The sequence below is a fragment of the Bos mutus genome, chromosome 3 (assembly GCF_027580195.1).
Source record: "Bos mutus isolate GX-2022 chromosome 3, NWIPB_WYAK_1.1, whole genome shotgun sequence".
Classification (NCBI taxonomy): domain Eukaryota; kingdom Metazoa; phylum Chordata; class Mammalia; order Artiodactyla; family Bovidae; genus Bos; species Bos mutus.
The window spans coordinates 19,034,840-19,049,519 of record NC_091619.1 but is presented as its reverse complement, the minus strand read 5'-3'; the positions used below and the strand labels follow the sequence as shown (position 1 = coordinate 19,049,519).

At 44.0% G+C, this 14,680-nt stretch overlaps 1 non-coding gene across 1 annotated transcript; it reads right to left on the bottom strand.

Annotated features, from left to right (window-relative positions):
* Positions 1–5,346: 5,346 nt before the first annotated feature.
* Positions 5,347–5,449, bottom strand: LOC138987313 (U6 spliceosomal RNA). The gene has a single exon (XR_011463803.1). It is a non-coding gene; the product is annotated as a U6 spliceosomal RNA (small nuclear RNA).
* Between the last annotated feature and the right edge of the window lie 9,231 nt (positions 5,450–14,680).

The following is a 14,680-nucleotide window of genomic DNA, read 5'->3' as shown; positions in this document are numbered from 1 at the left end:
GAAAGATATAAACATCTGAATGCAGAGTTCCAAAGAATAGCAAGAAGAGATAAGAAAGCCTTCTTCAGCAATCAATGCAAAGAAATAGAGGAAAACAACAGAATGGGAAAGACTAGGGATCTCTTCAAGAAAATCAGAGATACCAAAGGAACATTTCATGGAAAGATGAGCTCAATAAAGGACAGAAATGGTATGGACCTAACAGAAGCAGAAGATATTAAGAAGAGATGGCAAGAATACACAGAAGAACTGTACAAAAAAGATCTTCATGACCCAGATAATCACGATGGTGTGATCACTGACCTAGAGCCAGACATCCTGGAATGTGAAGTCAAGTGGGCCTCAGAAAGCATCACTACGAACAAAGCTAGTGGAGGTGATGGAATTCCAGTTGAGCTATTCCAAATCCTGAAAGATGATGCTGTGAAAGTGCTGCACTCAATATGCCAGCAAATTTGGAAAACTCAGCAGTGGCCACAGGACCAGAAAAGGTCAGTTTTCATTCCAATCCCAAAGAAAGGCAATGCCAAAGAATGCTCAAACTACCGCACAATTGCACTCATCTCACACGCTAGTAAAGTAATGCTCAAAATTCTCCAAGCCAGGCTTCAGCAATATGTGAACCGTGAACTTCCTGATGTTCAAGCTGGTTTTAGAAAAGGCAGAGGAACTAGAGATCAAATTGCCAACAACTGCTGGATCATGGAAAAAGCAAGAGAGTTCCAGAAAAACATCTATTTCTGCTTTCTTGACTATGCCAAAGCCTTTGACTGTGTGGATCACAATAAACTGTGGAAAATTCTGAAAGAGATGAGAATACCAGAACACCTGACCTGCCTCTTGAGAAATTTGTATGCAGGTCAGGAAGCAACAGTTAGAACTGGACACGGCACAACAGACTGGTTCCAAATAGGAAAAGGAGTACATCAAGGCTGTACATTGTCACCCTGTTTATTTAACTTATATGCAGAGTACATCATGAGAAACGCTGGACTGGAAGAAACACAAGCTGGAATCAAGATTGCTGGGAGAAATATCAATAACCTCAGATATGCAGATGATACCACTCTTATGGCAGAAATGAAGAGGAGCTCAAAAGCCTCTGGATGAAAGTGAAAGAAGAGAGTGAAAAAGTTGGCTTAAAGCTCAACATTCAGAAAACGAAGATCATGGCATCCGGTCCCACCACTTCATGGGAAATAGATGGGGAAACAGTGGAAACAGTGTCAGACTTTATTTTTCTGGGCTCCAAAATCACTACAGATGGTGACTGCAGCCATGAAATTAAAAGACGCTTACTCCTTGGAAGGAAAGTTATGACCAACCTAGATAGCATATTCAAAAGCAGAGACATTACTTTGCCAACAAAGGTTCGTCTAGTCAAGGCTATGGTTTTTCTTGTGGTCATGTATGGATGTGAGAGTTGGACTGTGAAGAAGGCTGAGCGCCGAAGAATTGATGCTTTTGAACTGTGGTGTTGGAGAAGCCTCTTGAGAGTCCCTTGGACTGCAAGGAGATCCAACCAGTCCATTCTGAAGGAGATTAACCCTGGGATTTCTTTGGAAGGAATGATGCTAAAGCTGAAACTCCAGTACTTTGGCCACCTCATGCAAAGAGTTGACTCATTGGAAAAGACTCTGATGCTGGGAGGGATTGGGGGCAGGAGGAGAAGGGAAAACAGAGGATGAGATGGCTGGATGGCATCACTGACTCGATGGACGTGAGTCTGAGTGAACTCCGGGAGTTGGTGATGGACAGGGAGTCCTGGTGTGCTGAGATTCATGGGGTCGCAAAGAGTCGGACACGACTGAGCGACTGATCTGATCTGATCTAAGAATTTCAGAAGTAACAGCTTCAGGCATGGTTTGATCTCCGGCTCTTTTCGTCATTCGTTCTCTAGATTCTAGCCTCTTCAGACGTGTTGGCTTTGTTTTCAGATTGACTTCTCTCAAGGAGTCCAGGTGGCTGCCACCAGCGATAAAGACTACATTCATCCTTCTTGACTTAAGGGCAGAAAGACAGAATGTGTTCTTCCCCAGCCATAGGGCAAAAGCCTTAAACCCCACTGTGGTTAGACTGACATAAAGTGGACAAGAGAATCCATGCACCGGTTAATATTATAGCTTCTCTTCCTGAGTCAGTCAGTGTGTGGTACAAACAATGAAATTATGCCACGCAGATCACCTTGGAACTGGAGTGCGAGCAATCTCATGCAAGCACGTGCCTCCTACAAAGTAGGAGTGGGGTGGTTCCCAGAGGGAGAGTTTTTAGGACAGAGATGAGGGCAATTATTGCCGGGAATGTAACCAACTAATGCCCACTATACTCCCACGGCAGTTGGCATACTGTACTAAAATCGGGTGCATTTTGTTAGGCTCTCCAATTCCCCTTAATTGTGTTGAAGTTCAGTTTATCTTTTTTTTCTTTTATAGACTGTGCTTTTACTATTGTATCTGTTGATCTATAGATTCAGTACAATCCCAATCAAAACCTCAGTCTGACCCAAGGTCACAAAGATTTTCTCCTGTGTTCTCTTCTAGAAGTTTTATAAATTTAGGTTTTATAAATTTAAGTTTTATAAATTTAAGCCTATGATCCATTTTAAGTTGATTTCTGTATGTAGTGTGAGGTATAGATTGTTAGATTTTTTTTTTTTTTTTGCCTATAGATATCCAGTCGTTCTGGCATAATTTATTGAAAAGACTATCTTTTCTCTACGGAATTGCCTTTCCACACTTGTTGAAAACCAGTAGTATGCATATGAGTGTGTGCATATGAGTGTGTCCGACTCTGTGTGACCATATGGATTGCAGCCCACTGGGCTCCTCTGTCCATAGGATTCTCCAAGCAAGAATACTGGAGTGGGTTGCGATGCCCTTCTCAAGGGGATCTTCCCCACCCAGGGATGGAACCTGAGTCTCTTAAGTCTCCTGCATTGGCAGGCAGGTTCTTTAACCACTAGCACCACTGGGGAAGCCCTGTGTACACATATGTCTAGGCCTGTGTCTGGAGTCTCTATTCTTTTCTGTTGATCTAGTTGTCTACCTTTTAAAGCAAACTCCACACTGTCTTAATTATTTTAGCTAGATAATTAGTCTTCAAACCAGGTAGTGTAAATTCTCCAACTTTGTTTTTCAAGGTTTTTTTCCAGCTCCTCAACGTCCTTTGCGTTTCCAAATACATAAACTTTAGAACAAGTTCATAAATATCTATAAAAAAGCTGCCTGGGGTTTTGATTGGGATTGCATTGAATCCCATAGACACTTTGGGAGAATTGGCATTTTAACATCCTTGAGTCTCTGATCCATGACTATGGTATATATCTCTCTACTTGTTTAGTTCTTCTCAGCCGTGTTTTGTAATTTTTAGTGCACAGATGTTGCATGTCTTTGATCAGATCTACCCCTACGTCATAGTTATAAAACTATTATTTTCTTGTCATTACTTATTTATTGCTAATAAGTAGAAATACAATTGAGTTTTGTATATTGATCTTGTATCCTGCAACTTCATTGAATTCACTTATCATTTCCAGTAGCTCTTTTAGAGAACTTCATCAAATTTTCTCCATTGATGATTATGTCATCTCTGAATAGAGACAGTGTTTTTGTTTTTTGTTTGCTTTGTTTTGTTTAGTCACTAAGTCATGTCTGACTGTTTTGAGACCCTCTGGACTGTGGCCTCAGACTCTTTTGTCCATGGGATTTTTCCCAGGAAAGAATGGTGGACTGTGTTGCCATTTCCTTCTCCAGGGGATCTGCCTGACCCAGGAATAGAACCCATATCTCCTGTGTCTCCTGCATTGCAGGTGGATTCTTTATCGCTGAGCCACCAGGGAAGCCTACAGGCAGTTTCACTTCTTTCTAATATGGATGTCTTTTATTTCTTATCTTGTTGTGCTGACTAGAAACTTCAGTACCATCATCAGAATAGGTGATGAATTTGGATGTCACTCATTCCCAGTCTTGGGCAGAAAGCCCTTAGACTTTAACCATTATGTATGCTGGTAACCATAGTTATTTTTGTAGATGCCTTTTATCAGACTGGGTAGCTTTGTTCTATTACTGGTTTGCTGAAGGTTTTTAATCAGGAATGTATGTTGGATTTCATCAAATACCTTTGCCACATCTAAAAATATCTCTTTTTCTTTTTACGTTTGTTATTAATAACATAGGGAATTATATTGATTGATTTTCAAGTGTTAGACCAACTTTGCCTTTGTTGGCTAAATCTCACTTGATTGTAGTATTCTATCCTTTATATACATATATATATATATATATATATATACATACACATATATATATATTCTTTTCATATATAGCAAAATTCAATTTGCTAAATTTTGGTGTAGAATTTTTGTATCCATGTTTGTGAGGAATTTTGGCCTTGTTTTCTTTTCTTATAATGCCTTTGTCTTATTTTGGTATCAGAGTAATTCTAGCCTCATAGAATAAGTTAGGGGTACTTCCGCCTCTTCAATTATCTGGAAGAGTTTGCGTAAAATTGGTATTATTTCTTCCTTGAATACTCGGCAGAATTCATCAGTCAAGACAAGCAGGGCTGGAGTTTTGTTGTGGGAAGATTTTAAACAAGGAAATTCCCTTAATAAATATAGGATTATTCACATTATCTATTTCTTTCTGTATGAACTTTGGTAGTTTGCGTCTTTCAAGCCATTTGTCCATTTCATTTAAGTTGTCATATTTATTGGCATAGAGTTGTTTTCAATATTTCTTCATTATCTTCTTAATACCTAAGACTATGGAGGTTTTTTACTTTCTCAGTCCTGATGTTGATGAATTTTTGTCTTTCCTCTTTTTCCTGATTGATTTGGCTAGAGATTCATCAATTTTTAAAAAAATATGTTACCAGATTATTTAAGGATATACAGAGATACACGGGGCAAAGTCTGGGAGGGTCCCGAGCACAGGAGTCTCTGTCCCTGAGGAGCTGGGGACCATTGTTTTACCACAATATGGTGTGTTCACCAACCTGCAAGGTCCCCGAACCCCGTGTGATTGGGATTTTATGGAGGCTTCCTCGTGTAGGCATGATCAATTTTAATTAACTCCATTTCCAGCCTCTCTCCCCTCTCTGGAGGATGAGGAGTAGGGCTCAAAACTTCAGGCTTCTAATCACAGCTTGGTATTTCTTGTGACCAGCTGTTATCCTGGAGTCAGAGATTCATCAATTTCATTAATGTTCTCAAAGATGCAGCTTTTGGTTTGATAGATTTTTTTCCCCTAATTTTTTAGGTTTTCTATTTCATTGATTTCCACTGATACTCCTTTCTTTCATTTGCTTAGGTTTTTAATTTTCTCTTTTTTCCTTAACTTTTTCTTTTAAAATATGGAATGCGTTCACCAGTTTGCCTGTCATCCTCACCCAGGGGCCATGCTAATCTTCCCTGTATTGTTCCTGCATTGGCAGGCGGATTCTTTTCCACTAGCGCCGCCTGGGAAGCCCTGTATGGTTCCAATTTTAGTATATGTGCTGCTAAAGCGAGCACCCCAACTTCTTAACATTAAAGCTAAAGTCATTTGTTTGTGATTCTTATTCTTAAAAAAATTTTTTTTTGGCTGTACCTTGCGGGACCTTAGTTCTCTGACCAGGGATTGAATCCGCACACCCTGCAGCGGAAGTGCAAAATCTTAACCGCTGAACGATTCTTTATTCTTTTCTAATACACTATTTGGTGCTATAACTTTTAAGTATTGTTTCATGGCAAATTATAATTTGTGTGTTTTCTTTTCATCCAAAATACTTTCTGTTGTCCCCTTTGATTTCTTCTTTGACCCATGGATTATTTGGAGGTGTGTTATTTGGTTTCCAAATGGTTGCGGATATTGCTGAGATCTTTCTGTAATTTTTTTTGCACTTTGTACTGGGGTACAGCTGATTAACAATGTTGCGATAGTTTCAGATGAACAGCCAAGGGACTCAGCCATACATATACATGTATCCATTCTCCGCCAAACCCTGCTCCCATCGAGGCTGCCACATAACATTGAGCAGAGTTCCATGTGCTATACAGTAAGTCCTTGTTGGTTATCCATTCAGCGGTGTGTACATGACCATCCCAAGCTCTCTTACTATCCCTGCTGCTGCTGCTGCTGCTGCTGCTGCTGCTAAGTCGCTTCAGTCGTGTCCGACTCTGTGCGACCCCATAGACGGCAGCCAACCAGGCTCTCCTATCCCTGGGATTCTCCAGGCAAGAACACTGGAGTGGGTTGCCATTTCCTTCTCCAATGCATGAAAGTGAAAAGTGAAAGTCAAGTTGCTCAGTCGTGTCCGACTCCTTGCGACCCCATGGACTGCAGCCTACCAGGCTCCTCCACCCATGGGATTTTCCAGGCAAGAGTACTGGAGTGGAGTGTCATTGCCTTCTCCACTTACTATCCCTACCAGCCCCCATCTCTTGCAACCAAGTTCATTTTCTAAGTCTGTGAGGGTTTTGTTTGTTTGTTTGTTTTGTAAGTAAGTTCATTTGTATCATTTCTTTTTAGATTCCACATATAAGGTATATCATATGATATTCCCCCTTCTCTGTCTGACTTCTGTTATTGATTTCTAAGTTAGTTTCATTATAGCCAGAGAATATTTTTATGTGACTTAAATTCTTTGAGACTTGCTTTAGGGCTCTGGATATAGTTTGTCTTGGTAAATGTCCTACGTGCACGTGAAAATAATGTGTTCTACTATTGTTGCCTGGAGGGTTCTGTAAATGTCAATCAGGTCAACTTGGTTGATTGTACTGTTTAAGGCATTTACATCCTAACTGATTTTTGTTTGTCCTCTTTATTTTTGTCTCTTTCCCCCTTTTTTTGTCTAGTTTTGGATTAATCAGTATTTTAAATAATTCCATTTTCTCTAATTTTTTTGCTTATTCACATAGTTACCAGTTTTGATGTTCTTCATTCCTTTGTGTGTGTGTATATATATATATATATATATATACATATATATATCTATACATGTTATCATTTTCCTTCTGTTTGATGGACTTCCTTTAACATATATAACTATAGTTCAGATCTCCTTTTGATGAAACATTTTAGGTTTTGTATGACTGAAAACGTCTTTATCTTCATTTTGAAGATTTTTCACTGGGTATAGAGTTCATAGTCTACGGTGCTTTTCTTCTTTTAAAAATATTTATCTATTCATTTTTATTCCCTTCGGCTGTGTAGGGCCTTAGCCGTGGCATGTGGGATCTGCGCTGCGTCACGTGGGGTCTCTTGTACACGGATTCTCTAGCCGTGGCACGCGGGATCTGCGCTGCGTCATGTGGGGTCTCTTGTACACGGATTCTCTAGCAGTGGCACGCAGGATCTGCGCTGCGTCACGTGGCGTCTCTTGTACACGGATTCTCTAGCTTGGCGCTCAGCCTCAGTGGTTGCAGCCCGTGGGCTCAGTTGCTCCCCGGCATGTGGGATCTTAGTTTCCCCACCAGGGACTGGACTTGCGTCCCCACTAGGGAAGTCCGATAGTGCTTTTCTTTTAATACTTTAAAGATGTTGTTTAATAGTTCTCTGGCTTGAATTACTTATGACAGGAAGTCTGCTATTACACTATCCTCTTTCTTCTGGATATAACGTCTCTGGTTGCTTTTAAGGTTTTCTGTTTAGTCCTCTCTGATATTGACATCTCTGAGCATCAACCTTTCTTTTTTTTTTTTTTTAACAAATTATTTATTTATTTTGGCTCTGCTAGGTCTTCCTTGCTGTGCCCAGGCTTTCTTTAGTGGCATTCTTTAGTGGCAGTGGGCGGGGCTGTTCTTTGCTGCAGGGCTCAGGCTTCTCATCGCGGTGGCTTCTCCTGTTGGGGAGCACAGGCTCTAGGTGCATGGGTTTCAGTAGTAGCAGCACACAAGCTCGGTGGTTGTGGTGCACTGGCTTTTCATTGCTCCGTGGCATGCGGATTTGTTCCAGACCAGGGATTGAACCCGTGTCTCCTGCACTGGCAGGCGGATTCCTATCCACTGTACCACCAGGGAAGTCTTCTGAGCATCAACCTTTCATTCCAAGTACTTGACAAATTGCTTTTGAACTGCATACCTGCTGGCCTCTCTCGAGCTCCGGGCCCATTTAACATGTGCATTTGGTTTGGCTCATAGACACCTGAATTTCAACATATCAAATAAGTGGTGTATCATCACCTTGCCCTGATCTCTTCTTCATCCTGCATTCCTTATCTTAGATAATTTGCCTTCACTGAGCTCCTCAAGACAGGAATTTGGGAATGACCCTCTTCTCCATCTTAATCTATTTTGTCACCAAAATAGATTACCAAAATTGTCACCTTGTCAATCCTATCTTCAACACCTCTCTAATTTTCCTCTTTCCCTCCTTTCTCTTCTTACTGCCTTAGCCCAGGCCCTTATCAGCTTCTTGGATTACTGCAGCAGCCTCCAAATTGATCTTCTTGCCTCCAACCTTGATACCATGCCATCCTGTCTCCATACTGGAGCCAAAGTGTACTTTTTTTTTTTTTTTTAATAAGGTCACTCTCCTGTTTAAATCCTTTGATGCTCTCCATTTCCTTATCAAACTACCTCTCTTGGTTATAAAAATCCTTCAATCTATCTCCTGCTTAATTCTTTTTTTTTTTTTTTGTCTCCTGCCATCTCTCAAAGTGTTCTTGCACTCAGGTGAATCCAAGCCATCTGGGATTATTTTCAGTTTCTACAAAACCATCCTCCAAAGCTTTATCTCTGCCTAAAGTGAGAATCTCTTCACTCTAGCCCCTGGTTGGCTCACCTCAGCCCCACCCATTTTTTAGGGATTGATCCAGGGGCCTCATCGGTGTCTACTGTCACAGCTCCTAGCTCTATACTATAATTGTCACTTAACAATTTAAAAAAGTAATTAATTAATTTGGCCACACTGGGTCTTCGTTGTGGCATGTGAGATTTTTCTTTGTGGCGCGTGGGCTTCTCTAGTTGTGGCACACAGGCTCATTAGTTGTGGTGCCTGGGGCTTAATTGTTCCACGGGACATGGGATCTTATTTCCCTGACCAGGAAATGAACTCATGTCCCCTGCACTGGAAGGCAGATTCTTAACCCTTGGACCAGCAGGAAAGTGTCTTACTGAATTTTTGTAGAATTTCTGTGCTCCAGGCCCTAGGTTACCCGGCACCCACTCTTTGGAGTTTCTGTTTTAGTGAGAGTTGGGGCAGAAGGCTCCAGCACTAAGTACATAGCCTCTGGTTGGAACTGAGCTAGTGCCAGGGAAGCTGCTGCTGCTGCTAAGTCACTTCTGTCGTGTCTGACTCTGTGCGACCCCATAGACGGCAGCCCACCAGGCTCCGCCGTCCCTGGGATTCTCCAGGCAAGAACACTGGAGTGGGTTGCCATTTCCTTCTCCAATACAAGAAAGTGAAAAGTGAAAGTGAAGTCGCTCAGTCATGTCTGACTCTTCACGACCCCATGGACTGCAGCCCACCAGGCTCCTCCGCCCATGGGATTTTCCAGGCAAGAGTACTGGAGTGGGGTGCCATTGCCTTCTCCGGCCAGGGAAGCTAGGACAGGGTATTAATGGAATGAATAACAGAGAACCAGCCTTAGCCTAGGGATCAGGGATGGCTTCCTTAAGGAAGCGATGGCTGCATGGGAACTCTAGGGATGGGGAGGGGTTGGTGGTCAGGGAAGGAAGATGGTGGGAAGGGGTGTTGGTGGTATTCTAGGCAGAGGAACATCATGGGCACCCTGAGTGGTGAGGTCACCTGGCTCTCTGTAGAGCTGGAGGAAGCCAGTGAGGTGGGTGTGTGGGAGCAGGCGGGGAGAGATGAAGGGTGATGTAAGGGAGGAGAGTGAGGTCAGCCCCTGGGCCATGCTGCTGCACTGAAGAGGACTTTGGCTTTCATCCCAAGGGCCCTGGGAAGCCATTATGGGCTTTTAAGCAGAGGAGCAGGGCTTCCCTGGTGGTTTAGCAGTAAAGAATGCATCTGTAATGCAGGAGCCGCAAGAGATGTGGGTTCGATCCCTGGGTCGAGAAGGTCCCCTGGAGGAGGGCATGGCAACCTACTCCAGTATCCTTGCCTGGAGAATTCCAGGGACAGAGGAGCCTGGTGGGCTATAGTCCATGGGGTCTCAAAGAGTCAGACACGACTGAAGCGAATCAGCGTGCATGCAAGCAGTGGAGCAATATGATCAGATTCACATTTTCAAAGGATTTCTCTGCTGCCCTGTGCAGGTTGGGTGTGAAGGTGGGGGAGGTGACAGTCGGACCAATCAGGAGGTGTTGGGGTCATGGCTTGGACTAGAGAGGTGGAGAGGAAAAGAGGAAGATGTTGTAAGGCGTTTATGAGCCTGGGTTGGCAGGATCAGAAGCAGGAACTGAGGACAGCTCCCAGCATCTGGAGGGGCGTGTGGGTGGTGGTGACGGGGCTGTCTCTGCCTGAGATGAGGAATACGGGACAAGGGGATGGTTTTGGGATTGCAAAACAGGAGCCAGTTTGGGACAAAAGGGTGAGTTCCTTAAGGATGGACTCATCTATTGTTCACCTTGAATTCTCGGTATTAGGCTTAGCAGGGGCCCGAAGACTGTACGTGGAGTGAACAGCAGAACAGCCGCTCTCAGGCCTGCTGACCTGCTTTGTCGGTTGAACGGCCAGCAGACAAGTGCTGCTCCTTGGATGACGGGGAAAGCCCTGTTATGTTCTTTCCCACCCAGCAGGTTATCTGCCCAAACAGACTGCTCCGGTGGTTACCCCAGATGAGAGCGGAGAGGCTCACGTGGGTGGGAGCGGGTGGGTGTGTGGGTGTGAGAACACGTGAGGGACACCGGGCGCCGGGGGAGCTTTGTACTCAGCATCTCATCACCATTCGTTCCCTTTGCTGCTCAGCTGGGGGTAGGGTCCGGCTGCCGCAGGGCGGCACTGCGGACCACGGACTTGGAACACTTCCCTGCTGCTAACACGTACCAGTCCCAGATTTCCCCAGAGGCTTGGGGCTCTGTTTTGCAGTCAGGGAGTATAACACACAGGAGGCTGAGATGCTGCCAAGGCATCTAAGCACAGTTCATCCACCCCCACCCCCATCTATGCACCATTCATGCATTCATTCATTTGCCCACTGTGTGCCAGGATCTGGGCTCCAGGTACATCATGGCAACCTGGCCCCAGCCCCCTGAGCTCATACACTTCACCTGCAAGCACACACCAGTGGTGCCACCATCACCACAGCCACCTTTAGGGTCAGTTAGCAGCTTCCAGAGCACATTGTCCTTGCTTCCATCTAAGCTGGCTGACATACAGCACTTCCGGAATCCATCGATGATGCTGTTATTAGAAGCTTTACCTCTAACCACACATACGTGCTTGCTGGAGGTTCAGAGCAGTGATGCTGATAATGGTCAGAAACTGACAAGCACCCCAAAATAGTGAATGACTGAGCAAACTATAGACATAAGATGGGAGAGGAAGACTAACAAAAACACCGAGTAGGTAGGATTACGGAGAAGGCAATGGCAAGCCACTCCAGTACTCTTGCCTAGAAAATCCCATGGACGGAGGAGCCTGGTAGGCTGCATTCCATGGGGTCAGTTGTGACTGAGCGACTTCACTTTCACTTTTCACTTTCATGCATTGGAGAAGGAAATGGCAACCCACTCCAGTGTTCTTGCCTGGAGAATCCCAGGGATGGGGGAGCCTGGTGGGCTGCCGTCTATGGGGTCGCACAGAGTTGGACACGACTGAAGTGACTTAGCAGCAGCAGCAGCAGGTAGGATTATACTTATTTGTAGTACGATGGAATTTAATGTGTTGGTGAGATTTCCTTTTATGAAATAAACAGAACAGAAAGTCAGATACATACTAATTACAACTACTCTAAAACCTATGTACATACACCACGATCTCAATTTTATAAGGAAAACAGTCCATCGCAGAAGACTGGGATATGCCAAACATCAACAATGCCTGATTCAGATAGAGAGTATATACATGATTTTTTTGGCTTCTTTATTGTCTTCTATTCTTTCTAAACCTTTCATGATGAGGAAGCCTTTCCTATGAAAATTCAGAAAAGAAAATAAATGAAAACACTGGAACCTTCCTGTGTCTACACATTTACATAGATTAGTGATCTACTCCCAGGGATGTAAGAAGAGCTTGAATCTTAGGTGATTCCTAGATTCTATTGTTCATGTTTGTGATAAAACTGATATTTGAGAGCTGGACTCGGTGGGTGCTAAGTGCTCTTTGGCTCCAGTGTTCTGGGATTCAGTTTGATTCCACACAAGTTGAGCAGCTCACCATCTAGTCAGGGAAGCAGACTTATTTATTTATTCATTCATTAAGTCAACAAATATTTATGGCATTTCTGCTATGTTTGTGGCATTGCCCAGTTACTGGGGAACATAAATACATAATTACAATGCCATGTGAGAAGTGCCTCAAGAGAATTCCTTTTCAGAGTGTTGGGGGGCACATAGCAGGGGATGCAGCTGACCCTTTGGGGGGTGTGAAGGGTCATGGAAGGAGGCTCATCTGAATAGGGTCTTGAGGGGTGAATAAGAGTTCTTTAGGCAGCAACTAGAGGGAAACAGAGCTTTTGCTAAGTTGACAGTTATTCCTGGAGAGGGTATGTGGGAAGATGGAATACACAGATTGTTTATAGACGCTTGTCCTCATCCCATCCACGGAAACCAGGATAAGAAGTGAGTTCAGATGTCGGAGCTCACAAAGTGAGAGTAACTCTTGTGAGTCCCGGCTGTGTCCTCTTCCACCTTTGAACTAGGAGTCAGGCGCATTCAAGGCCTCTTTGAGTAATGACCCCTTGACCCTTCAGTACAGCCTCGTTCAGGAACTGGAAACATCTGGATCCTGCTGGCTGGAAAAACACTGTGTGACCCCCGGATTTCTGTCCTCGTGCAGAAAGCAAAGCCAGCTATAAGAAGATTACCTAGGGCTGGAAATTCCAACCAGTAAACAAGAATCCTTGAAAAAGTGATCATTGGACATCTCCTGTCTGCCTAGTTCTGTGGCTTGTCTTTCTTCCCTTCTTTTCCCGGTTTCTCATCTCCTTTTCCTCCTTTCTCTCCCCTTTGTCACATCTACTTTCCTCCCTTTCTCTTTTCCATCTCTCTTTAGTCTCTTGTTCTCACTCTCTGCTTCCTGTTTCTCCGAGTGTTTTTGTCTCTCTTGCTTTGCATATTTTCTCTTTCTCTTTTCCCTTATCTCTTGCCTGTCTTCAGGTCAGGGTTTTCTGACCTGAAAGGGGTTTTCTCCATTGAAAGGGGCCCTGGCCTGCCTTTGAGGGGCTTTGGAGAGGGCAGAGTTGATGGGCTACTCTGAGTTTGTTTGGCCTTCTTAGACAAGCATCTCTCTTTAAGGAGTCTGAATTTAGAGCATGACCACATAAAGAGCCCTTTAATTCTGGCTCTCATATATCCCTACTTGAGCTGAGACATTTCCAGACAGATAATCATCAGGCTTCCTACAGGAAATTAAAGACCTTGATGCTGCGTAGCTGCTTGCCTCACCTGTGTGGCCTGTTAAGTTTCACAAAAGGCTTTGCTTCCCTGTTATGTGACAGAACACATCTCTGATAAGATTTCTTTTCCAAATCTCTCTAATGAAGGCGGTTGTGTGTGTCTTCTAGATAAGCAAGCTCACAATAAGGCCAGTGGTTTTCATTTTGGTGCAAGCTGGTGCCTCAACCCTTTTTATCGGCGTTACAGGGATGCTGAGTTGGTGCATGTCCTCAGGTCCACACTCAAGGCAAGCATCCTTTTAATGACGTACATTTGGATCTTTGGCTGGCTTGCAGATACAGTACTTGACTCACGTCTTTCATGAATTCCCACTTTGTCCACACCCTCTGGTCAGCACCTTCCTTACAGGACAACAGGTCCCAATCTAGACAGCATGGTAATCCCACTCCCATGGGATTTCTCAGTGATTGGCTTAGGTCTGAGCATGCAACCCATTTTTAACCAGTGAGAAGTGAAGGAAGACCTAGGGACTGCTGGGACAGTTTTTCTCATGATTAAAAAGAGGTCCAAGGGGCTTCCCTGCTGTTCCCCTTTCCTAGTGGTCTCTGCTAAAACTCCTGGCTCCTAATGCAGGGGGCTCAGGTTCGATCCCTGGTCAGGAAACTAGATCCTACATGCTGCAACTGAGAATTCACACGCTGCAACAAAAGTCGAAGATACTGCATGCTGCAACTGAGCCCTGAAGCAGCCAAGGAAATAAATAAATATTAAAAAAAAAAAGAGAGAGAGATCCAAGACAAGAGTGCTTCCTTTACTTGTCTTTGCGCTTTGAAGTGTAATGGTGGGACGCCTGGAGGGGCTGCAGCCATCGTGTGACCATGAGGGAGTGGCCAACATGCAGAAGACAGAGCAGAAAGTCAGAAAGAACATGTTCATGGTGACACGCACCATCAAATTAATGGCCCTTGAAACTGTCCTACCTTTGGAATTAGTGTGTGGGATACTAAATGTCCTTTTTTTTTTTTTTTGCCATGTGGCTTGTAGGACCTTAGTTCCCCAAGGAGGGACTGAATCTGGGCCATAGCAGTGAAACTGCCGAGTCCTAACCCCTCGGACAACCAGGGAACTCCCTAAATGTCTTTGTAAACTCTCTTGAGTTAGGGTTTCTTTACTGGCAACTGAAAGTATCTTAGCAAATACAGACAGGGAGGTCCAAGACGGGCCCACTGTGTCTTGTGA